The sequence below is a fragment of the Panthera leo genome, chromosome E1, assembly GCF_018350215.1.
Source record: "Panthera leo isolate Ple1 chromosome E1, P.leo_Ple1_pat1.1, whole genome shotgun sequence".
In the NCBI taxonomy this organism is placed as follows: domain Eukaryota; kingdom Metazoa; phylum Chordata; class Mammalia; order Carnivora; family Felidae; genus Panthera; species Panthera leo.
This window is the reverse complement of record NC_056692.1, coordinates 21,002,702-21,028,904: the sequence shown is the minus strand read 5'-3', so window position 1 is coordinate 21,028,904 and position 26,203 is coordinate 21,002,702. Positions and strand designations below refer to the sequence as shown.

The 26,203-nt window shown below is 45.0% G+C and overlaps 1 long non-coding RNA gene across 5 annotated transcripts; it reads left to right on the top strand.

Annotated features, from left to right (window-relative positions):
* The first annotated feature begins 18 nt into the window (after positions 1-18).
* LOC122207363 lies at positions 19-24,287 on the top strand. 5 transcript variants are annotated; one of them, XR_006196794.1, is made up of 5 exons: positions 19-192; positions 12,282-12,440; positions 14,307-14,396; positions 15,857-15,998; positions 23,819-24,287. It is a non-coding gene; the product is annotated as an uncharacterized LOC122207363 (long non-coding RNA). The 5 variants fall into 5 exon arrangements; XR_006196793.1 differs by lacking the exon at positions 23,819-24,287 and adding an exon at positions 16,235-16,311; XR_006196795.1 differs by lacking the exon at positions 23,819-24,287 and adding an exon at positions 707-936 and having other exon boundaries at positions 12,345-12,440; positions 15,857-16,044.
* Positions 24,288-26,203: the final 1,916 nt, after the last annotated feature.

Genomic DNA, 26,203 nt, shown 5'->3' with positions numbered 1-26,203 from the left:
GCTGGGGAGCATGGCTCACAGCTGGATGAGGCCTTAGTGACCATGTGGTCCTACAACCACTTCCCTTTTACAGTTTTAAGGAGAGAGAGAGAGAGAGAGAGAGAGAGAGAGAGAAAGTAACTGATATCAGGCCACACAGTAACCCAGGTGTGGAGCCATGATGAGAACCCCACCGCTTTCCCATTGGGACAGGTAGGATCTCTAAGAACTCATGTGTGCCTAACTCATAGAGGGTGGGAGGACAGGACCTTTCCTCCTTGTCCCAGATGTGTTCTTCCTTCTCCCTACTGAAGGCAACTCCCTTCTGGAAGGAGAGGACAGGTACAATCACCTACCTGGGTTGTTCTGCATAGGCCCACAAACTTATAAAACCCTCTGATCCTCACAAACCTACAAGGCCAAGATGACGTTGCCCATTGGCAAGGTGAAAACAACGGGGCCGAATGAGGCTACATGTATTGTCCAAAGTCAAGGGACAGCTATTAAGGACAAAGCCAAGGCCTGGACTCAAATTCTCATGTTCCAAGTTTGTATGTCGAAAGAAAAGCCTCTCTAAAGAGGTCATGCAGTGGCCACTAAGATATAATTGACTACCATGTAAGGGACTTATATGGGCAATCGATCAAGATACCAGGCTGTAATGATGAACTTCTTGACCTTGGCCATGCCACTTCTGAAACTTGGGCCTTAATTTTCTCATTTGTAGAATGGGAGCTTTCCCCAGAGGACTTCTAAGATTCCTTCCTGATCTGGTGTGCTGTGACTCTCGGTCTGGATGCTACACCCAGTAGCTTAGGCCTTCCTTATCCACTGTGGGCTGAGAGTCCCATTAACTCCACAGCCGTACAGCTAATGAACTTCTCAGCCAAGGAGGAATTAATAGCCTAATCACACTAATGGCCACCGTTTCACAAATACCTACTATCTACTGTGCATGTATGTATCCCTGATCCTAAAATACCCTGCAGAGTAAGTCTTAATGCCTCCATTTCACAGATGAGGAAGCTGAGGTCCTAAGAGAGTAAGGGATTTTCCTACAGTCATACCATTAGTAGGGGACGGTGGAAGAGTTCAAAGCTCCACGACTCTATCAACTACTGCATGCTGTCCTGACTTCATCACCTAAGCATCTCCGCCATTATTTTCCCTTGGATTCTGAGCTTTTTTGCGCCTCTTCAAAAAGTTTATTCTTAAATAAGGAAAGCATTTGGCCCATAGGGCAAGGTTCCACCCAGCTTTCCCAACAGCATCACCCCCAGCTCCAGGAAAGGGGAAAAATAGCAAGGAGGGAAAGGTGTTTGAAAATATTCTGGTTCACATAATTACTATATTTAGCAGGGTATCCCCTGGAGACTAATTTAATGCATAAATATATGTATATATAGCAATCAGAAAGTATCACAGGGTTTGCTGAATCTCTATTTAAAAAAAAAAAAAAGCAACAACCTCAGAAACAACAACTGTATTGAAGACAGGAGCAGGTGGAGACAAGGGTTTTCTTTTTTAGCTCTTTGGCCTGATTCTTCCTGCTCCATGGGGAGGGGAGAACAGAGAGCCAAAGAGAGTGATTGAGAGGGAATCCTGAGGGAGAGCAATGTATGAGTTCTCTAAAGGATAGGACAGGGAGAAAGTGAGGATCGTGTGTGCCCACTGAAGACTGGGTGGCTCGATCATAGGAACAGGGGTACCAAAAGCAGAGATATCATAGGTGGTGGTGATGGATGGGCACCATACTGTGTATCGCGTGCTGTGCTGGGCATCATGGCTGCAGCCCGCAAGGCCTGGAAAATGCCATCAACACCTTGAGGATCGGTGGAAGAGATTTCTAGCCTAGAGAATCAGGGGCAGCTTCGCAAAGGAGGTGAGACTTGAGTGGGGCCTCAAGGGGGAGAGACACCTGGGTGTCTCAGTCGATAAGCATCTGACTCTTGATTTGGGCTCAGGTTGTGATCTCATGTTTCGGGAGATCCAGCCCCACCTCAGGCTTTGCGCTCACAGCGCGGAGCCTTCTCAGAATTCTCTCTCTCCCTCTCTGTCTGCCCCTCCCCAGCTTGAGTACTCTGTCTTTCTCAAAATAAATAAATAAATAAACTTTTTAAAAAATTGTACTTAAAAAGTGGGGAGCGAGGTGGGGGGAGAAGAAAGGACAGAGGGGGACTTTCCGGGCCTGAGGGATGATGTGACCAGAAATGTGGTGAGAGGATTATGAGTAACACACTGGGAGATGGTGGTTGGATTTTTTGACTGGAGACAAGGGTCCCTGTTGAATAACACTGAGAGATGAGTTCAAAAGAGATTGTCAGGAGACTGCAGAGATGCCTGGTTTCTCGATGAAGGGGTGTGGTGATGCTGTGTAGACCATGAGAAGACCCAAGAGATTACAAACCTCGTTGGACAAGCACTTGGGAGGGCAGCTGAAAGCTGCTGTGGGAGGATCAGGCAAAGGGAAATGAGTCTGAATCGGAGCATCGCAGGGGATGGGGAAGAAAAGAGCAAGGAGAAAGGAGTCATTGAGGAAGGATTCTCAAGACTCCGCAATGGGCTGTCTGTGGCGGTGGGAGTCCAGCAGGGAGAACGGAAACTCGAAGTCCTTCTGGGAGGTTGATAGACACAGGAAGGATGTCCTTTGGGGGAAAGCTGGTCAGCAGCTTGGGGCCCTCTGCAGCTGTGGGAGCCGCTGCCTTTCCTCAAGGGAAAGGGGGTGCCTGGCCCAACAAGTGCATGCTCGGTAACAGCTTCCTGTCGAATGAGAACTGAGCGCACGCTTTGTGTGAGGCGCTATGCTCAATGCGTTACAATCTGTTCATGGAACACTCGTGACAAGCCCGAGAGACGTATTATTCTCTCCATTTTACAGGTGAGGAAGTTAAGGAGCAGGGAGGTTAAATAAAATTGCCCAATATTAGTCCACCAAGCAATTGATCTGACACCAGCATTTACGAACTCAGCAGCGAGGGGTGACGGTGGGAAAAGCAGGCTCTGGGAGTCACAGAGACCAGAGTTCCAATCCTGTCCACACCAGTTACAGCTCAAACACGTTGCTCAAGTTAATGCCCTCAATTTCCTTGCCCATAAAAATGGTATCATGCCATATGCTTCATCTACCCTATAGGGTTGTCCTGGTAGAAATAAAAACTGGGATGACATATTTGAAACTGCTCTGTAAATTGTGATGGGCTGCAGGAATGTGGTGTCTAAGAGACACGAGCCTCTGAAATCAGCTATGAAGTACCTGGGTGCTATGATTTGTTGCTCTGTGACCTTGGCTGAGTTTCTTAACCACTCTGGATCTCAATTTTCTTATCTATTGAGGGAGAGCCCCTCCAAGGATTAAGATAAACACAGAATTTAGAATTTTCTGTACATTTCTGCTTTCCTCATTTTCTCCATGTCAGCCATCCCACCCAGTTGTACACACCCATCATGCACAGACGTAATAAACACCTCCGTCTCCCTAACCCGTCCCTTCCGTCATTAAATCTTAGCCATTCTGTCACCAAATTGTAGCTCTAATCTCTCCACTGTTTGCCGTCACAGCCTCTACCCCTCTCATCCAATCTGCCGTATTCTCTGCCTATATCAAGGCCATGACCTCCTACTCATCTTGCTTGGACCTTTTCATCCCTTACCTATCCACTGCCCGCCCACGAGCTGGAGTAACATTTTTAAAACCACAAATGGGGGCGGCTGGGTAGCTCAGTCAGTTGATCATCCCACTTTGGCTCAGGTCATGATCTCACCATTTGTGAGTTCAAGCCCCACATCAGGCTCCCTGCTATCAGCGCAGAGCCCGCTTCAGATCCTGTCTCCCTCTCTTTCTGCCCCTCCCCTGCTTTCACTCTCTCAAAAAATAAATAAAACATTAAATAAATAAATAAATAAATAAATAAATAAATAAATAAAATACAAACACAAATAGACACATATCATTATTTTGCTTAAGACACTTCAATAGCCACACCCATTACTCTTAAGTCATTTTCTAAATTCTTTCCACAACCCACAAGGCCTTCTGTGGTCTGAGTGTTGGCTACCTCTGTAGCTGGCTCTTGGGCTGATCTCTGTTCTCACGCACCACACTTCAGCCACCTTGACCTTCTCTTAGCTCCCTTGGATGCCGTTCTCCTTCCTGCCTTAAGACCTCTGTACAAGCTATTCCCTCTGCCTAGGACATTTCCCTGCATGTTCTCTAGCCAGTAACGCCTGTTTAGCCTTCAGGAGCTGGCTTCAAAGTCATGTCCTCTCCAGAGCCACCCCTCACTACCCCAGAGCAGTCTAGGTCACCTTATTATACGCTCTCAGATATCCTTGTTCTCTTTCTTCCCATATTTATCACACAACCGGTTGTTATTCATATGTGTGAACATCTGTTTAACAGCTATTTTCCCCACTGGAATGTGAGCTCCATGGAGTCAGGGTCCAGTTTTGTCTGTTTGTTTGCTGTAGCATCTCCAGTGCCTGGGCTCTGGCAGGTACTCAATACATACTTGCCCGATGCTGAAAAAGACGTCGGAAGAAAGCATCAGGCACAGAGGTGAAATGAAGTCTACATTCAGCCCATTGTTCTCTCTCCTCTCCCTCTGCTGTGGCTCTAGGCCAAGCTGGGATCCTGGGCTGTCAGGGACAATGGTAGGTTACATCGCATGGCTTTCCAGGGTGGTTTTCTTGTGACATTCCTGGCATCTGGAGTGAGGAGGGCAGTAGGCATGCCAGGAGCCTGAGAGAACAATTAACATCAGCCTCACGTGCCTCTGCCCTGGCTTTCTTCTCTAGGAAAGAGAGAGAAACAGCCCGTGTGCTGTTGAGAACACTGCTGGGTCCCAGAACCTCTGTCTTCATGGGAGGAAGAGACCACAAGGGTGGGCTCAGGGGGTTGGCCAACTGTCAGGGGATGATGTAAAATGCTGAGATGAGAGCTTCCTAGGGATGCAGCAGGCACGAAGCTTGGCATCCTGATTCTGTTCATCTTCAAGCAGATAAGGCACGCCTGGACGCCACGCCCCCACATCAGAATACAATGACCTCCAGAATTTGTATGCTCTCCTCACATTCTTCATCCTGCTGGGGTTAGAAGTGAATCAGCAACAACTCTCAGAGCAACAGTCCCAGATTGTTACCCCATTTTCCTGATGTGTACATTGAGGGACAGAGAGTCAAGCCACCCACTGGTAATGGACAGAGACTTAACCATGTGAAAAATAAAACCTTCCTCTGTTCACAGCCCCATTCCTAAAGTATCTGTAATTTCTGTTGCAAAAGTTAAATGGATGAGAAGAGACCTCCTTTGTGGGAAAATGAAGTGCTTGATTTAATAACACAAGGATGTCAAGCCTCCTCTAAGTACCCACTCTTCTGAGAGAAGAGGCACCCAGAAGGACCCAATTCACCATGGACCTTTTCTGAACTCCACCTTTCCACAGCCCTTATAGTCAGCCTCTGACATACAGTCAGTCCCTCCCAGCATTACAGGTGGCTTGCAACTCTTTATTGAAGCCTGGTGCACACACAAAGCGTGCACTCTCGTGAGCGTACAGCTGGCTGAGCTCTCAGAAGCAGGCACCTCTGCATGACCAATGCCCAAGCCAAGAAGTAGAGCATCATTGACCCCAGTGAAGCACCTACTTCCATGCTTGTCTCCGGTTCCTACTCCCACCAAACATAACCACTATCCTCATTCCTAACAGCATAGATAAGTTTGCCTATTTTTTTTGTACTTTTTTGTAAGAATAGGGTCATATGAGGAGCGCCTGGGTGGCTCAGTTGGTTGAGCGTCTGACTTCGGCTCAGGTCATGATCTCGAAGTTTGTGAGTTCGAGCCCCACGTCAGGCTCTGTGCCGGCAGCTCGGAGCCTGGAGCCTGCTTCGGATTCTGTGTCTCCCTCTCTCTCTGCCCCTCCCCGGCTCATGTTCTGCCTCTCTCTGTCTCAAAGATAAATAAAACGTTAAAAAAAATTTAAAGAATAGGGTCATATGGCACGTACACTTTTGTATGAGACTTGTCCATATTGTTGCAATAGCTGTGGGCCATTCATTCTCACTGTGGCACAGTGCTCTACTCTACAGATAGAGCACCATTTATGTATCCATTCTACATTCATGGTCACTGTGACATTTTCCAGGCTGTGGCTATTAGGAATAACGCTGCTGTGAATCTTCTAATGCATGACTCTTGGTAAACACAGGCATACATTTCTGTTGGGTATATATACCTGGGAGTAAAATGACTATGTCATAGGGTAGCCATATGTTAAGCGTTAGCAAATACTGCCAGTTTTCCAAAAACAGTTGTACCGATTTACACTCCTACCAGCAGCATGTGAGAGTTCTGTTATTTTTTTTGTTATGTTTTTCTTTTTTTAATTATTCTCCAGTTATTTGTGGGTATAGCCAGAGATAGTTACAGTTTCAAATGCTCTAGTCCTTTATTCCCACAAATCATTAAACCGTCCCCTACCCACTAATAGGGGATGATTTTGGCTCCTAAAATTGCATGGTACACACATAATTTTATTTTCCTCACTCGCTAACTCTTGTTCATCCTTCATGATGCTATTCAAATATTACCTCCTCTAACTTGAGCCTGGGCTGGGTGAGGTACCCCTCCTTTTTGCTTCTGCCCCACTGGATGGTTCTCCCAGCCCTTCTCACTCATTCTGTAGGCACCTGTCTCCCCCATCAGTCTATCAGACCTGGCATGCTTCACGGGAGGTGCTATGTCTTAACCATCACTGCCTTCACTACTTAATACTGTATAAAGCATAAGGTAGGCTTTCTGAAAATGTGGAATGAATGAATGAATCTTTCTACTAGATGGTAAGTCTATGGAAAGCAGGGGTCAAGACCTCTACTTCTCTTGCATCACCCCAGTGGATTAATTAGGCACACAGCAGGCACTTAATAGAGGCTTGCTGCAATGAATTGGCATGAACTGCAAACCAACAGCTCCAGTTGCTTAAGGGAAAGAGTCTTGTTGAAAACCACAAGGGCAGGGCTGGGCGGACAAGATTCTCTGTCTGGATTTTGGCAACATTTGGATCTTACTTCCTGCTGGCTTCTCTCCTGTCACTCAGGAGGGAGAGTGAGGTGATTCAGACTCACTTCTCACCCACGCACAGAGCTGACTTCGCCCCACTTTCAGCCCGGCTCAGGCTCTGATTTCCCAAGATCTGAAGTCCAGGATCCAGAGTTGCAGCGATGGAAATAAAGCCCAACCCACCTCCTCCACCCCCAAGTCCTCGGGAGCAGATTCACAAGAGAAGGCCCCTGCTCTTGACTCATTCTGGGCCTGTCCCTCCTCTGTCATATGTCATTCTCTAGAAGTAGAAGGCAGATCATGGATCCATGGTGGTCTTTCCTGGGCTCCAGACAGCTAAAGGGGAAGCCATGACATCTTGGGCAGACTGAGACTCAATACTGGCCACTGTTCCTGCTATTCCCTAACTTCCGACACTGTGAGATGTCTGGTCCAAACCATGGTGCCCACAATCTGCTGATGACTTAGAGAACAGCACATTTTCAATGCTCTAGTTAAGCTGGCATCACGCTTCTCATCAAGGGGACTGTAAACTCAGTGAGAAGAAAATGTGTAATGAAAGTTCAGTAGATATCTTGTCCCCATGTAAGAGGGGATTATTTCTACCAAAAATTTGATAGAAAGTAATTATGACCTGCTTTCCTCAAAGACTGGGAAATGGCCATTTCTGATCCTAACTTCCAGCAAGAAGCAAAATGATTTCTGTTAGGAAGACACAAAATCATAATAATAAACATAATCCTTAATCTTTTTTTATGCTCAAAGGAATATAAGAAGATGTATTTTCATGCAACTAAATAATAAATATTCCAAATGGTGGCACAGAAATAATAAGCAGTGCTTTGTATTTCCATAGAGGCCCCGTTTTCAAGTTTTAATTCTGATATGGAAATGCTGTGCATCCTTACATAAGTCAACTCCCTTTCTGGGCCTCAGATTCCGCATTTATAAAATCGTTGCCTCCGTGTCTGACATGTTGAGAATGTACAAGACTAAGTTTTTGTAGCTCTTTAACAGAAATTAACTATGCATTTATTAAATATAAAATATTACACTTAGGCCCAAAGAAACAATGCACATGCATTCATTCAATTAATATTTACCTATGCCTACTATGTGCTAGGTGCTCAGACACAGAAATACAACCACTGGCCCTGCCTATCATGAGTTCAAGGTAGAGTAAGGATGACAGGCACTTAATGGCATCCTCGAGCAAGACAGGCATACAAGAGTACACTGGGTACAGAGAGCCACACGCTCTCTTGGGGGTGACAGGAAAGGATTTTCTGAGCAGCGAACCTTCAGTGGTCATGAAAGACGCATCGCCAGGAAGAGAAAGGAGAATACAAATGGATATTTGGAGCTCAAACAGAGAACAGACACATCATGACTTCAGGCTTCCACACGGGAAAGCAAGTTACTTATGGAATCCAGCCAACTCTAAAGCCAGAATGAGCCAATACGACAATGTGCTTGTTACGAGAAAACCCTCCAGCAGAGTATCGTCCGTCTCGGCTCCACACTGCCCTCACACCCACTGCAGCCCTGTCTCACTCACTCCCTGACTCCGGGAAGTTCCATCACCTTCCCTCCATCTCAGGTTCTCCAACTGGAAGGTGAGCCGGTAGGCTGAGGCCGGCCTGGAAAACCCTTACTACCCGCACCATCTCTAGGCCTGTAACAATGACGCACCAAGAGCTGTCCCAATAAAAAATTAGACCTTTTAAATCTTGAAAGACTTGGCTGCTCTAAGCCCACTGGCTGAAATAATGAATGGCTCAACAAAACCGCATTTACCAAAAAAATACAGCCACAGAGCTCCTCCTTTGAAAAAAGCATGACTCAAGATTTATGAGTGAATTTTATAGAGAACCCATGTTAGACGGTAGGAAGTGTCTGTCTGGAAGATGTCCGGCTTCTGATTGTACCACGACACTTTCACAGACACCAGGCTGGGGCAGGTGTTGTGACGGTCCCTACGACCTCTGCTTTTTACTGCCCCGTGAAAGCCCCAGGCCCACATCCCAGGTCACAAAGGATTATTTTGCTTGAGGATTCTGAGTCTGTTTTGTTGTTTTCAAGTTCTCCCCCCGTAGAGTTTTTCCAAATCCCTAGCATTTACATAGACCAGGAAAGGGGATGGGCTGTATCCCACGTTAACACGGGGCAAGCCCAGACTCTGCCCTGTCCACATTGGGATGGTCTGTACTGTGATCGGCTGGTCCCTTGTAGCCCAACAGATAATCCTGGGCAGCTGCTCCTCCCCCTAATGTGGGACACTGTGGACTCTTGAAGAGTGGGGCGGCCACTCTGTCTGTGCTGAGCTTGTCCAAAACTGTCCCTACTGGCTGCACGAATTGTACTTCTTAAATAATCAGCCGTTTCAGTCCTTCCCACAGACATGCTCCAGATTTATGGTTGGGGCTATCCTGCTACCATCCTGAGACATGGGAAGTTACCCTCTTGTGCCCCTGCACAGCCCCCCTCCAGGAGCCACAGCACTGGCTTACCTTGCTCACCATAGTCAGAGACCCTCACTGAGCAGAGAAGGGAAAGAAAAGCAAATTCAGTCTTAGAAAGGCATCCTGCTATCTTTATTTGCTTTATTAATTAAAGTAATGAGAAAGAAAACCAGAAGCAAAAGCTGAGCAAGCTTGTCCCCTGGAAGACAATTTGACTTTGTGACCATGAAATGTAGACCAAATGAGGCAGGGCAGTAGGGAGGGGAACCTACTCCTTTGGTCAGTTCCTAGAAGTAGAAGAAAGCCTAGTGCACATTGGGACCTTGTTCTGGTACCACATCCCCCTCCCAGCTCTGTAGTAGGTGAAATCAGTTCCAGGCTAAAGCAGACTAAGTGATAATAGGTAGCCTGGAACCCAAACTCACATAGGAAAAGAGAGTTTTGATCTCTTCTTGAGAATGGGCATTTAAGGAAGGCTGGAAAGCCCAAAAACCCAAAGACCCTCTCCGGAAATGGGAAGATAGGAGGGGCATGCCCTCGAAGGGAAAGATGAAGGCAACTAGGGAAGGCTGAACTTGAAATTCACCTACCCCACGGTGTTGCAGAGGGTCCATCCTAACCCAGGACACCACCTGGGCTGCCAGCTGCTGCCCCAACAATATTTGATCTCTGTGATGAATGCAAGACTGCATACATGCAACCCAGTGCCTTTGCTTGTGCTGGAAGTTTTATTCCTGCAAGCATCTCAGTCTCTTCTCCTTGCCCCACTTACAAGTTTATATATATAGGCACACACACACACACACACACACACACACACACACAGGTCTCTGCATCCAAATCAGTTTCATAAAAATCAAAAGCCTGGCCAAAATGTTACCTCCTCCATGAAGCCCTTTTGGAGCACCCTTGCTTAGAAAGTCCATGGCACCTTCTTTGGTCTTCTATCCTATAATGGATTCATGTCTTACAGCCATTTGCAAATGTGCTTTATCTCTTCACTAGCTTGTAAACTCCTGGCATGCAAGAGCCCTATCTTATCATTTCTGATTTCCCACAGTGCCCACAGCAGTGGGCCATATTGGAACCTAACCTGAAAGGGGTCCTTATAAATATCTGTTGAATTAACTATCCTCCTTAGCCAAAAGCCTTTGGGTGGAAAGGAACTAGGGGGTGTGGATTTTTATTGGGCGTCCCCTGTATACAGGTCTTAGACAAAGCTCTGAAAGTACAAAACGAAAAACGAAGTCTGACAGATGGAGCCCAAAGACATAAAGGGATATTGATAAATGCAGTGTGGTCGATGAAGAATGGCAGAGGCGCCACTCACCCAACCTGGGGCAGAGGTTGCCCAGAAGAGCATTTCAGAGGCATGACCTTGAAGTTCTACCATCAGAGCTCATCTGAACACTTGCAGGCAGCAGGAGGAACCATTCGAACATGCCAGATCCTCTGACTAGCATGGGGACCACAGAATTCCAAGGGAACTGGGCCCCCAGCACTGGATGGAGGGCAAAGGCAGAAAAAACTTCACATAGCATCCAAACTTCTTGGGGGCTTGATTAATTGCTTTAATTAGCTAGCCTATAACCATTAAGGCAAGTGGCATGGGCGGTAATAACACAAGAATGGGACCCAAGATTAGGTGTAAACAACAGAGTGCTGGACCCAGCGGCTGGACCCTGCTCTCTGAAGCTGGTCCTGGAGCCAAAGAAGGGAAATGTGCAGGGCGTGATCAAAGGCGGACCAGTGCTGATTAGCACCAAACGTCTTACCTTGTCAGCACCAGCTCCCAGGGTGAATTAAGTGCCTACAAAATGAATGTGCGCCTGGAAAATCTCCAAAGTGGATTTTATTCTTGCCCAAATGTTACCCAGTATTTTAATTAACCTGGGCTTATTGTTCTAATTACTTGAGTTTTATACCGTGAATTGCTGTTCAGGACTGGTGATGATCTGTAAACACAATTACCATGTATATTTCCAGCAAAGCTTTGCCCTTAAGTTTTTATTTAAAAAATAATAATTAGCCACATAAATCTTTAATTTCTAGTTCACTGGGGCTAACAGACTGAGTAGGATGGAAAAAAAAAGCTTTCTTAGAATATCAAGATCTGGTCTTAATAGCTTCCCAGCATCAGATACCTTAATGGGCTTACTTCGCTTTGAGCAATTTCAGGTGCAAAAGTTAGGGATGCAAAACTCCGCCACAATATATCACTGAGTGAGAAAAAAATAACACATAACAGAATGTAGGTAACAATAGCATTTTTTAATAATAAAAAAAACACTGCGTGAATGTGTGTTTGAGTGTGCGTGCTTAAAATATGCATGGAAGGATATATATATATATATATATATATATATATATATATATATATATATACCAATCTGTTAACGCTGGTTAGTTCCCCTGGGAGAGCAGGACTGGAGGCACTAGGGACGTAGGACAGACTCTTCATTTTTATTTTATATGCTTCAATATTGAAGTTTGAATTTTATAACACAAGTTTTACTTTTGCAATTAAAATATTTTGTAGAATCTGAGAATCACCACTTCTTGAACGAGCCAAGGGAGCAGCAGCACAAAGAGCCATGCAAGGGGAGCCCATGCATGGAGGGTGACTGCAGCTACACAAGCCTGACGTCCTAGAGCACCCTCTTGGGTTGTCACAGTGGCGTCTTATAGAACCCAGACCTCCCCTCCTGCCCCCCTGGCTTCTGCTTTTGAAACCTGCTTCGACATTTTACAATCCACCTTCTTTGTTTCTCTATCCTTTATCTCAGGACACATGCTGTCTCCCTGCATTGGCTCCTTGATCCCTAGCCCGCTTCTGTCTTTGCCCTTAGACTCCATCTTGGTGTCTACCTTGATCTTCCAGTGTGAGCCTTTTCTAACCACCTGTGCTCCAAAGACTCAGCCTCCACCCAGTCATCATCCAGCAGGTACGCCCTCATGACCTCCTCCCTCAAGGTCCTCCCTGTGGGCTCCCAACCCGGTCTAGAGTTTAATGATATAGATTTTCGGCGGAATGACCCTGAAACACAAGCTAATTATTTATTTCTAGGGCTCCACTAAAGAAAATTAACCTTGCCAATGCAGAAGAGAAACTAAGGAGGTTGGACCTGAGAAATACTACTCCCAATAGGGTACCTTCCTGAGAGATTATCAAGAATGGTTTTTATTTGCTTGATTTTTACCTTATGCACCATATTGGAACCTAATCCCCACCTAAGATGTAATTCCCGAGAGCTACATTTAATTGGATGCACCTGAAATGTAAATAGATTGAAGGGTAGGTGGGTGATACTATATCCAGAGATCCTCACTTATTCATTCACCCAGAATGTATTAACTCATTCTTAAAAACCATTCATTCCCCCACTGTGGTCAGGTGATACACACTTAAGATGCTGACATGAGGTAGAAAAGGTTCCTGTTTCAGAGCTCAAGTCCACCGCATGAACGGATGTGGGGGTTACGGCTACAAGGGTGAAGTCAGGCACGTGTACCAGGTACAATGGAGGCACCAACTAGCACTAGACAACTAGCTCCCAATTCATGCTAAAGGAAATGCTGACGTGACAGGCACTATCTCTGGCTTCAAAGAGCCCATCCTCCACCAAGAGAAAGAGAGAAAATACTGTAGGAGAATGTGAAAGCATCACGGAGGGTATCCAGATACAGAGACACGGACTCTCGGGCTAGAGATAGATGGCCTGACAGAAAGGACCAATAGAACAATCTTAAGGAATGGATGACTTTGTGTGCCAGACTGAGCAGGAAGGGGAAACTGAACAGGAAGAGGAGAAGGTTGCTCCAGGCAGAGGGAAGACCTTGTGCAAAGGCATTATGTATTCCTGGACAGGTCAAGAGTTTAAGATGCCTGGAGACTAGAGTGTATGTTGGAGAGTACTGGCTGGGGATAGCAGGTCCCAGGGTATAGGGTCTTGAAGGTCTGGCCAAGGAATCTGCACTGTATTGTACAGACAGCTGAGAGACTCTTGAGAACATTAAGAGATCATGACCTGAGCCAAAATCAAGAGTCAGATGCTCAACCGACTGGGCCACCCAGGCACCCCGAAAACCGATCCAATTTATGAAGCACTTCCTCTGTGTCAGCCTCCAAGCTGGGTGTCGGACACCTGTCTCCTCTTCCAGTGCACAGAATGGCACCACAGGAGGGGGGGTGGTGTGATGAATTCTCTTTTGCAAGGAGGTGAAGGCAAGTCAAGTCACAAATTCCCACAATTAGAAAGTGAATCGGGATCTGAACCTAAGTTCAAGCCAATACTCTGCCATGATTTGTTACTTGCCTTGGCTTCCTTCTTCAAGGGTCAGGATGACAAAGGCCATGGAGCACACTGTAGGAGGGTCATGGTGGAGACGGCATTCCCTATGTCAGTCCCTGGAACAAATACTAGGTGCAGTGTCATAAATGCCTCAGGGTCTTGTGATGAATTCCATTGGGAATGTAATGCCAAGGAAACATTTTCTTTCTTAGGACCATGTGTTTTCTCAGAAGATGATAATCATTTAATCCATTCTTTTCCCTTCTTGGCTTGTTATCAGGAAGCCCCAAACTTTATCCTTAAACTCAGTAACTATCTCAGCCAAGTAATTAGAATATATACTCTCCCAATCTTTTATATGCTTTGTTGGAATGTCCTCTTTTATTGTATCCATATATTTGTTTTAAGATACCTCAAAGCTTTTTGGTATATAAAAAGGAGGATATATAAGAACAACACAAAACGTGCTCTATACTTAATCTGGCTTTTCTTTTGGCCTTTACTCTGAACAAATCTCAGAATAAGTGCTGCAGTGGGCAGGCTTACAATTCCTCCTTCCCTGGGTTCCATCTGTGATGCACTCTTCAGACAGCATCATCATAATGCTCGGTAAGTTCCTGGTCTGTATTCTGTGTTTGTTTAATCATTCACTTAGTACCCACGAGGTATCAGACACTGTCTCCCATTTAATGTCCCATTTAATGCAAGGTAGTTACAATTACCCCTGTTGGACAGATGGGAAAGCTGAGGCTCAGAGCCTAGGATCACCCAGATAGTAAGGAATGGAAATGAGACTTGAATTGAGGTCTCTTTGATACCAAAGCCTGTTTACTTTTCCCTCTGCTGTGGGAGGCCTGATTTCCTTCATCCTTTTGTGATCGCACAAGATTGTACATTTCCTGCAACCTCCAAGTCTCCCTACGTGGTCAGCTAAACCAATTAATAAAAAGGCAAAAAAAAAAAAAAAAAAAGAAAGAAAGAAAGAAAGAAAGATAGATAGATAGATAGATCTGGTCCAGGCTATATAGACAGGACTAAACATCCAGACTGGCTATTTTCCTGACCTAAAGTAAGTGCTTTCAAAGCATAAAAATAGAATCTTTCTTTTCCATTTATCTTTGTCCTTAAGAATCAGAGTGGAGAATATGTCAGACCCCCTGACTTGTCTATCTTTGTAAAAAAAAAAATTTTTTTAATCTTTTCCACTGAGCTCTTCTGCTTTTATGAGGCCCAGTAATGAAAACTCAGTGTGCAAATCCTAACATCAAATCCATGTTACATAATAAACCCCCGCCTTCCAGCCCTCTCCAGAAGGGCAGATTTCAGTGAGAATGTTTCAGAGCTGAAGTAGTAGAAATTCTTCTGTACCCTGATGGCCATCTTACTGTCTTTCTGTCCACCTGGGGGCAGAACCGTAGACTCTCATCTCGAATCCACATCTCAAAAAGCCCACATTCCTGGAAATACACCTGCTCAGCCAGGAAGGAATTTTGTCCTTGGGAAAGCCCAGCAGACATGGATAATATTGTGCAGAGAGTCCCCCACCTCATGGTCTGGGATGGAAGGAAAGAGAAAGAAATAAGAAGGAAATTAACATTATCTTATCCAAAACAGTGCTGAGCAATTACTAAGCTAGCTTCATTCCTCAAATAGCCTTTCGGTGAGTTTCAGTGAGGAAACTGATGGTCTGAGTGGTAACATGACCCAACTCATGACAACAAGCAAAGAGGGGGGCCACAAAGCCAAGCCAATGTCTAGTTACAGACCCCATTGCTTTTCCTCTTCATGACCTTGCCATGCACATATAACCACAGACAAAAGAAACCCTGAATAATCCACAAAGACTAACGTGTCTTCTGTGAGAGAAGTCTGCGCCGGAAGGGGTCACCAAGGACAGCTTCTGTTTGCCCAAGTCTCCACCTTCTGTTTGCCCAAGTCCTACCAGAAATCCCTCCATAGACACTCCCTGGCCAGAGCAATCTCTGCCACCATCCCGTGTGGGGTCTCAGGATGGCTCTCTCCCTCCTAACTATGCTGACCCATATAGAGACAAGTCTCTTTCTCCCTAGATTCAACCAGGAAACAATTGGAAAACTTCAAACAGCATATGTAATAGGCAAGTACAAGAGAGAAAACTATGAAAGCAAAGATTCCATCGGCTTCCCAGGGAAGGGATTTCTTAACACGTCACACAGGAGCCCTTCCATCCAGGTATCCATACGTAACTAGAAGGGTTTTTAGCTCTGGATTTTGTGAAGAAAACACAGGTATTTGCTGAGAATGAAGAGGTGTACACTGCTGCGATGAAAAAGCTCTGTCTTTATTGGGCATAATTATTTATAACAAACCATCCATACAGTAGGTTATGATACCAGATGATAAAATAAGCAATAACTCAAAAGTATAAGAATAACCTTTCACCATTGTGGTTAAGCCCTTCCATCCAGGTATCCATACGTAACTAGAAGGGTTTTTAGCTCTGGATTTTGTGAAGAAAACACAGGTATTTGCTGAGAATGAAGAGGTCTACACTGCTGCGATGAAAAAGCTCTGTCTTTATTGGGCATAATTATTTATAACAAACCATCCATACAGTATATTATGATACCAGATGATAAAATAAGCAATAACTCAAAAGTATAAGAATAACCTTTCACCATTGTGGTTAAGGAAACATCTTGGGTCTGGTCAGGATTCTTCCCCAGGTGTGAGGGGCTGCTCTGGGGATACACTGCCTTGGCCGCAGTTCACTTCCACTCCTTGCCTACCAATAATGGAAAACCCCGGGATTTGCCTCTTATCTTCACTGGTTCTTTCTAATGACCTTTATGGATACATTTACTTCTCTCCAAAATGCTAAGAATGTACAGTCCTTGCTTCTCACTGCCCTTCTTGTTCATGGGGTGACCAGGCAGTCCTGCCGCACTTGATTTGGCTGACTTTAAGTGTTCTGCATCTGGGGCCTTTCTGATGTCTGCCATGTTATTCCATGGGTAGGTTCTGTGATATGTTCTCCACTGTGCACTGGGAAAGGCATGATATACTACATCTGGCAGAAAAGTCACTTCCTATCTTGAAGCCCGTAATGAATTGGAATCCCCCCATGAGGCAGAAGCTAGGACACCATGGCGCTTCTTGTGTAGCAGCACAGTTCAGAACACTACCATTCAAAGCCATTCCATGTCAGGCACATAATGTTACTGGTTTTTAACAGGTTACACATGCTACTCTCATTTGATTAAATGAGAGATTTAACAGGTTACACATGCTACTCTCATCTGATTAAATTCTCACAGAAATCTACAATGCCAGTGCTGGTAGTTCCACAATAAAGACAAGGAAAGAGTGAGCTGGAGAGATGTTATGGCTCGCCCAGCGTCGCATATGTAACACATTACAGAGTTGATATTCAAACCTAGGTCCTTATGCGTCCTCCTCCCCTGCCCCGCTCTGTGCTTGACATCATTCCCTAAGACCTCTGCGGAGCTTAAACTTTATTCTGAAGGCCAAGGGGATCCCTAAAGGGTCTAGAGAAGACTAGTGAGGTGCTCTGCTTTGGCAGCAGCATGGATAATAGGTGGGTGTAGCAGGATTCCAGGTAATGGGAGTCAGAGCAAGAAGTCAAGTAGGACACCTGGGTTTCTGGCGTGGGTGGCTGGGTGGATGGTGGAGCCATCTGCTGAGGTGAGAAACTTAAGGGGAAGGTACTTGGGGAAATAAAAGGTGAGGAGGTCGATGCTGGTCATGCTGAATTTCAGGTGTCTGAGGAGCACCCGCTGAAGCATACAAAAGGAATCGCATACACAGGCCTAGAACTCAGAAGCAGGATCTGGCAGAAGCTGTAGGTTTAAAAGTCATCACGTCATCCATGAGCTGAAACCAGGAAAGTAGATGGTTCTCCAAGGAAAGCATATGGTATAGGAAGGGGGATGAGGGGAGATGACGGGGGATAAAGGGAAGCCTAGATATGTAGCTTGAGGCAGGAAAGTTTCTCCTCTCTGTGTTCACTGAAAACTTCCAGCCCTCCTCCTGGTCTCTGGGCTGTCTACCACCTCACTCCAACTTGCATTTCAGGGTTCTAATGAGTTGAGCTCCCCGAGCATGGATGAGAAGGAGTTCCCCCTCCATCTTCCACACTCCTAGCGTCTCTGCTCATAGCAGGGCAAACAGAATACGTGATGAATCAGCAGTTTCTTGCCCGTGAGACAAATGTATGCTCAGAGATTGGGTTGCCTGGCATTTCCCCATACTGGTTATTATCACCTCCTCCCTGCAAACACACACACACCCAACAATTGCTACAAGCAACCAGAATATGAATGGGAAACATATGATCTCGTAGAAACAGCACAATCTTGGGAGTCAAACAGACACGATTGAAATCTCAGGTTTAATCTGTAACCCTGAGCAAATTCTTTCGGCTCCAATGGTCAGTTATCTTGTCTATGAAATGGGCTAATTCTCCCCCAGAGACCTAGAAGCAGTTCAAAAGACCAGGTGAGCTCCAAGGCAGCCAAGGGGCATCTTGAACACAGAAGATGCCCAATTAACGAAATGCTGCCTCCCCAGTCTCAGATGGAGCCAGAGCCATGCAGAGACTCTGAGCTTCATACCAAGTCTTTTGAACCCAGAGTGAGTTCTGACAGTCCTGTGTTTACCCATCTGCCTCTCTAACCAGAGGCTGGAAAATCAGGCTCTGTGATTCCCAAGAAAGCTCTAGCTCTTGGACCAGATTAGTAATGCTAAGACAAAAATGCAACTTTCCCTTTCTTTATATATAAAAGGATAAGAAAAATTTTCCTCCCAGCCCTCAAGCAATCTTGTGTACAAACACCATTGAAATCAGCAGGTGTACGTTCCAAGAGAAGACTCTGTGTCTTGGACTCTTTTGAGTAGTTTTCCCCTTCTGGAAAAACATAAAAAGAGAGAACAGCAGAAGATACAAAGTAAGGATCAAACCCACGCGCAACAGTGTCCAACTTCTTCAGAGGCATTTTTCACATAGGTTCTGAGCCTGAGGATAAAAGAGCAGGCTGTTCCCTCAGATCAACACTAGTCTCTAGCCTCTGCCTTTGTTGATGCACATTCATCACCTGAATTGAGGAGGCAGCGTTAGTGCTCAGGATCACTCTGAAGGGAGACAGGGCATCTCCAGTCTAAGGTTAATGATGAGCTCAGGTGTATACAAGTCTTAGAGAAACACAAATCCTAGAGATTATCTAGCCCAACTGTGTCATCTTAAAAATGAAGGACTTATTCCCAGAGAGGAAGAGTGACTTTCCTAAAGTCACAGGATAAATCAGTGGCAGATTTGGGACACAGACTCAAAGCTTATGACTCCCAAGTACCACTGCCATTCCAAGTACCATCTGCACCCTCCCCCGAGCATAAATATCCTCTCTTACCACCACAGATTGGACATACAAATGGATATCACAGGAGTTAAGATATGTCAAGGGCTCAAAACACCCAGGCTTCAATGGACAACCATCAAACAATGGTATTATAATAATATAGCATATTAATATTAGAACAATATGATATACTCTAATGGTAATATAATATACTGATTAGAATAATATAATATACTTCAATAAGTGAGTATAATACCGTGATAATGTTATTCTGTTACTCAGTTTGGAAACAACTTTTGACTGACAAAGGCATCATCCTCCTTGACTCCATAGAGTGGGGAGGAGTAATGGTATTCTAGGAATAAAACATCCTCCAGGGATAAGGATTCTTCATCAAATCTTTATTTAATGCCTACTACATGCCAAGCATATTCTCAACTTGAAATTACTGTCAAGGATGAAACGTTCCCTAAGATCTCATGGTCTGGTGGGAGAACAGATACAGGAGCGTTCATTGGCACTGTGAGATGATCTGTGTCAATGGAAGTCAATATAATGGGTTTTGAGTGTTGGATTTTTTCTATTAGTTTGATGGGGTTTATAGAGATAAAAGATACGTGTCCACAGACAATCCGCCATATTTAACCAGGAGTTTCAAAAGTCAATATCTGAATGGGAAGATAAGTAAGAGGGAAAAGAGGAAGAGAAGGAGGAGGAGGAGGAAGAAGAAAAGAAGGAGGCCCTGGCAAACAGAGAACTGAGAGAAGCTGTGAGATGTAGCCATGGAACCAGGAGGTGCTGGCAATGGCAGAGAGTTACCACTTCATTATTGCTCGTTGCAACGTGGCAAGAATTTGCCAGCCCCGAATCAGTGGGGTCCTTTCAACGTATATTCAGCAGCTACCATGATGCCAAGCTCCTCCATGGGCCAGTCGGCTCAGACCGTATCTATTTGATGAAGGACATGGAGTTACCACTGAATGGGTTGACCAGTTCACTGAAGCTACCTACTCGATCTTGTTATTTTTTCTACTTAGAAAAAAAAATGGCTCTTAAATTATGTAGATGATTCATAATGTCTTTGATATGTAGGTGGCACTGCCTTTCACCAGAAATAGACCAGCTCAACCAACTTCTTTGGTATCATAGAGGTGAAATCTATGCGTGGCATAAAACTGCTCCTTTTATTTCTTCTTTCCTCCTACCTTCCTGCCTTTTTTTCCATTCATCGTTTGCTCATTCGCCCATTCAACAACACAGAATTATTGTATATCTACAGTATGCTAGTTCCTGGGCAAGGCTCCCTAACCAGGGTTTGGTTCATGATCTTGAGGCTGGCAGGGCTGGCTAAAGGCAATATCAGGATAGGTGTTAAAATAAGGCAACCCAGCAGAGCCTGGGAAATCACAAAGGAAGGGAATTCCAAGATCAAATCCCAATGACTTTGGTTAAGGCGAGAGAAGATGTAGAAGAAAAAGTAAGGGTCATAAAGCAGAAAATCCTGTGAGCAGGATGAAACATGCCCACTGTCTAGAACCCAGGGCTTGAACCTTGGGAAAGGCCTGCCTCCCCTTGGAGAAGGGGAGGGGGTAGGTGAAGTAAAGGAACCGTGCACAGTTGTTAAAATTTGAGGAAACACCATCTCATTAAAAGGAAACATAAATTTACAGATTTCTTAAATAATAAGTTGAAAGCCACTGAGTTCCTCTTTCCCCAATTAGCTTGATTCTCTATCCCAGCCAAGAAATCCCTCTTATTAAAGCTGAAGTTCCTTTGTTTAAGATTCCCTGTTTTTTTGGGCTCGTTAGCGTTTTAAAGGATGTTTGCATGCTTGTTACCTGTCTGACTTTCACTTCATCTCCTTGGCACCTGATTAATTGTTACTATTTTCATTAAGGAGCCTCATGTTGATTCTTCTTGCTCTGTGTCTCTCAAACATATCCCTTAATTATTCTTTTCCACGGGGATATTCCTTGGTAATATTGCTTTCCATTCCCACCATCACCACGTGCTGAGGCCCTCATCAATTCAAGCAGAGAAGATTGCAATGGTCTCCCTGTCTTCTCTGCTTCCGACCTCCAATCCCTTCTCCTACCTGTTGAGAAACTAATTTTCTAAAAGCCTCATATTATTTATATTCCCTCACTCAAATTTCCTGCAAATGAAACAAAAAAATATAATAAAATCCTCCTCATCATTATCTAAATAATAAAGTACACCTGCACCCACATACACACACCCACACGCACCAGTGTGGCTTTACGCCTCCTTTGTGCCTTAATTTGTTTATTCACCTTCATGTACAAACAATTTTCCCTTCTCAGCCTCTGTTCGCAGACCTGAGCTACCAAATTTATATGAATGAAGCCCTTAAATAGACTTCCTTTCCTCAATACTTTTCAGGTATTGTTATTTCCTCTGCCTGGAACTCTCTCTTTCCTTCCCTCTGGTATAGACACTGTAGTAAAGTGGAAGGAAGGAATACTTAAGGGGAGTCCCTGGCTGTGTGACCTTGGACAAGTCACTGAGGCTGTCTGGGGCGCAATTGCCTTTTCTCTAACTTAGCCCCAGGAGATTGGACCAGCTGATCACTAAAGAGCTTCCAGCTCTTACCTGAAGTGAAGCCTACCCTGGAGTCGCCTTCACCTGCCCTTCCCAAGGTGATTCTCCTTGACAGAGAGACAATCACACCATGGCTTGGAGAACAAGGGTAGAACTGCATTTGTGCTACAAGCCTAAGAGCCCAAGCTGACAGATCCATAAATGTCTCTTCTATTTCTGAAGGCAGTGATACAAATTAGAATGTCTGCCTTGGTTACCTCTGCCCAATAAGAGTGCTAGCATTGTATGTGGGCACCAGACTTCCCCCGAACTTACATGCCCCACCCCCGCCCCATGCAACATGAGCCTGCAGGCAGGTTTAGATGCCGGCAGCTCAACCCAAGCATCGGCCAGGAGACAAAGAATGGAAAGGAAAGGTTAATTCCTAGATATATAAGACACTCGCAAGATGTTTGTATTTTCAGAGTGTTTCACACACCTCGTGGCGCTTGACCCTCACAAGAGCCAAACGAGGAAAGCGAATGTGCAACCAGTATTACTGAAGTCTACGATGGGAAACACCAGTGGACAAGCTCCAGATCCTTTCCTTCATGCGACTGACATCCTAGCAGGACAGGATCTGTTGCACTGAAGTGCACAGGAAATTCCTAAAAGAGGAACCAACAACCATTGCACACTTATGGGATAAATGCACTGATAACAGTTTGATAGTTAACGATAGCAGCTACCATTTATTATTCAACAAATATTTACTGAAGGCTTCCTATATGCCAAGCTCTGTGCTAAATGCTTTACATATGTTATTTTATTTAATCTTTATGCTAACCCTGCAAAGCAGATATTATTATCTCCATTTTTCAAATGAGGAAATTAAGACTCAGAGAGTTTAAGGAGCCTTCCCGATTTCCCCTAGCTGGCTTGTATTGGAGCAGAGTGGAGAGAATGGTTAATCCTGTTTGCAGAAGAGGGAAAAGCTGCAGGGGTGGGGGGTAAGGGGAATGTTGAGCAGGGTCTCAAAACTGAGTACAAGTTCACCAAGCAAAAAAAAAAAAAAGAAAAGGGGGGGGGTATAGGTGGGTAAGGTGGGTAGATGGGCCAGAGTGAAAAGAACTTTGTAAGTTAGACTTTCCCAGAAACTCCCTGGAACTTTTTTCAAGAACAAAATAGAAAATATCTATACAGCACACTGGAGCAAGTGGACAAGGCTGTGGTCTTGAGCAGCGCCTGAGATTCCTGCTGCCCCAAGCCTGCCCTATGACCCCCAAATACCTGCACTCCCTAGAACCCATTGTGTGACACAACATACAGGCTGTGAAGCTCTGTAATAAGCAGTGGAGAGTCATTGAAGGATTTTAAGCCAAGGGATGACACAATCAGAATGGCAGAGTGGGGACTGGGTCGGAGAGGGTGGAAATCAGAGGCAAGGGATCCAGTGAAAGCTTTCATAAGAGGGTAAGCTGTCAGCTGCAGACCATGGGGGCCAAAACCAAGGTGGTAGCAATGAGAATGGATCACCATGGGCTTCAGAATGATTTAGTAGGGCAGCACCGACAGCCTCAGGTGATGGATGCAATGTGGTGGGAGTGACGGCTTCGCTGAGGATAATTCCAAGATTTCTAGGTTAAAAAGAGAGTCAGAATTCATGACGGAAATGTCACTTCCCATGAGTAAAATTCCAGTTCCAAATTTAAAAGGACGTATTGTCAATACTTTATAAAGCAGTGCAGACATTTCACATTTCTCTGGATCAATCAATGAGTAAATATGCAAAAGGGAAAAATAGACATAGACACACACTCGCGCATGCGCACGCACAAATGCACACACACACAAACACTCCAAAGGAAGTGTGCACTCAGGAAGCTAGTAGACGAGTTGCGTTCGTTGAGATATTCTGATTTCTGACACTGCTCGGTAAATTGGAATTCTGCTCTTCCTATTCCTGTCAGCCTATTGCACAAGACTTCCAAGTCCTCCAGAACAAACCCCTGAAAGGTTTCCGATGGAGACATGAGCGTTAGAACAGGTTTCTCAACGAGAATTTTGTTTCTCTTTTATTGTTTCTTCCTCCAGGGGAATAAAATGTGGTAAAAACTGGTCTGTCATTGTTTTCAGTTTCAGAAACAGAAAAGAGAAACGTTTAAATACCACGAAAGTCCCTTTTATAGAAGAACTAAACACCCACAACATAGCCCAACTGGCAGCAACATAATTAATTTGGAATGGAAAGCCAGGTGCCCATCACTGTTTGGCCATGAAGCAAATGACGACAAAGAAAGTTCAAGGTGAGAGTGGAAACAATGGGCCAATGAGAGTAAAACCTTTGTTAGCTATACTGTCTTTCCCAAAGAAAGAAGTCATTCTTCAGAGTAGCCAACATTTCCAAGAGTTAAGGATTTATTTTCTCCTTGAAGAACAACTTTTTTTTTAATGGAACCATTTGGCTAAAACTCCTCTTGAAGTGCATGCCAGCCTTTCCTATGTTCTTATACAAATTATACAAAACAAAATGTAATTGTGGTGACACAAGTCGATCATAATTTCCAAAGATTATTTTTGGGCTAAAAAGCCCAGGACTGTTTGAGATAGTGTGGAGTTCGCCCAGCATTAAATGGCATTTTTTTTTTTAGTCCTTTTATCTGGTTTTACAGTGTTTTTGTCTGCTCCTTTGTTGTCAGGCTTTGGCTACACATTCGGGCTATCAGTCCTCCTGAATCTTAAGCCTCCTTGTTTCTTTTTGTAACATATATTACTTTTATTCCGCTGGGAGCCTGAGAAAAAAATACCCAAGCATGTTACCAGGATTGTATATAAAGTAAGAATAAGCATACTCCGTTAAGGACAAGGGCTCACTCGTCCTTCAGCAATGTGGTAGTATCTTTAGTGCCTGAAAGACTGTAGAGTATAATGGCGGCGGTGGGGGGGGGGAGAACGGGGGGGGGGGGGGGGGGGAGGGGGATGGAGGGGAGGGGGCAGGGGGGAGGGGGCGGGGGGACGGGAGGGAGGGGGCGGGGGGGGGTCCGTTACCAGGGAGAGAGAGGATTTGACATCAGCAAAACTTGGTTTTGACCTTCAATAATTCACTTGCTATTTCTCAGCCACAGATTCCTCCTTGGCACAAATAGAAATGATAATGTCTCTGTACTTCGCTCAGGTTACTGTGGGGATTAAGTGAGATAATGCATGCAAAGTCCCCAGCACCAGGTCTACCACATTGCTAGCCTCAATTAATTAAGGCTATTATTATGATTATTATTATGAGTTTTGTGACAGGCATTGTCACTGCTGCGACTGCTCAAATGTATTCTTCCTTATCTCCCCGCGCTGCCTCTAACCTAGAAACTAGAGTATTATGGCTGTTGAGACCAAGCAGATTTCCAACCATAGTTAAAGATGGAAGCATGACTGTAAGTTGGGGGAAAATGCTCAGGCCCTTCACGCTGTCCAGATCCAGCCAGGGTCAAATGCACCAAACCCAGTCGTCCAGCCAAGAATTTAATCACAAGTCAGAGTAAGGTCTGCAGACAGAGACTGGGAACAGATGACGAGACACAGCAAGCAGAAAGGACACAAGGGAAGCATCACCTCCAAGGCCATCCCCACCCAAAGACCCTCCTTTATTGGGGACAGTTTCGCTTCTGGCACAGTTTTTATTACGGGTCACTGTTTGGTCACAGAGCATCTATCATGTGCGGCGTTGCTGGGATTGAGACTAAAGTGGAGGTCCCGGAGGAGGAGCCTGATAATACAGACTCAGGGGGATCCAGGAGTAAGGAGCCAAGAGGAACATACCAGGCTGGGCGTGACGCAGGGTGATTGTAGCCAGCCACCTCAGGGCTGCCTGGGTAGCTCACTTTCACTGATTGGTGGGCGTTGCCAGGGTGGAGAGGTGAGCTTAGCCAAGAGGTCTGGGGCTGCAGTGCCCATGACCCAGTGGTACCACTTTACAGAGACAGAAAACCTTCTGCTACCAATGTGCCTTCTTTCCAAGCTTAGCTCTGGCAAGTTTGCTGGAGTTTAGTTTGTCTAAAATCGGCGTAACTTTACCAAAAGAACCTATTTGTTAGTAAACCCTGTCTCTCCTCCTTCCCCTCTGACCATTGTTTGTGTGGGAAGAGATGTTTCCCTAAAGAGGTGAACGGGTGGGTGTGCCCCGTATGCTCAGACCTTGTTAACTCTGTGCTATTTCACATCCAACTCAACACATTGGCATCCTTGTCCTACCTTGTCTTTGTTCTTAATGACATCACTTTCCAATGACAGTGTCACCATAATTTGTTTGGCCCTTCTCCTTACTGTTGGGCATATGAACTGTTTTTACTTTTGTTTGTTTGGGTTTTTTTTCTATCATGAAAAGCCTCACTGTGAATACCTTTGTGCTTTTTCCTTACTTTTGGGTTATTTCCTTAGGGAACCTACTGGGGTGTGGGATTGCCAGATGAAAGGGTATGGACTGTTTCATGGCTCTTATTACACATGAAGTTTATGAACTTGCCTTTA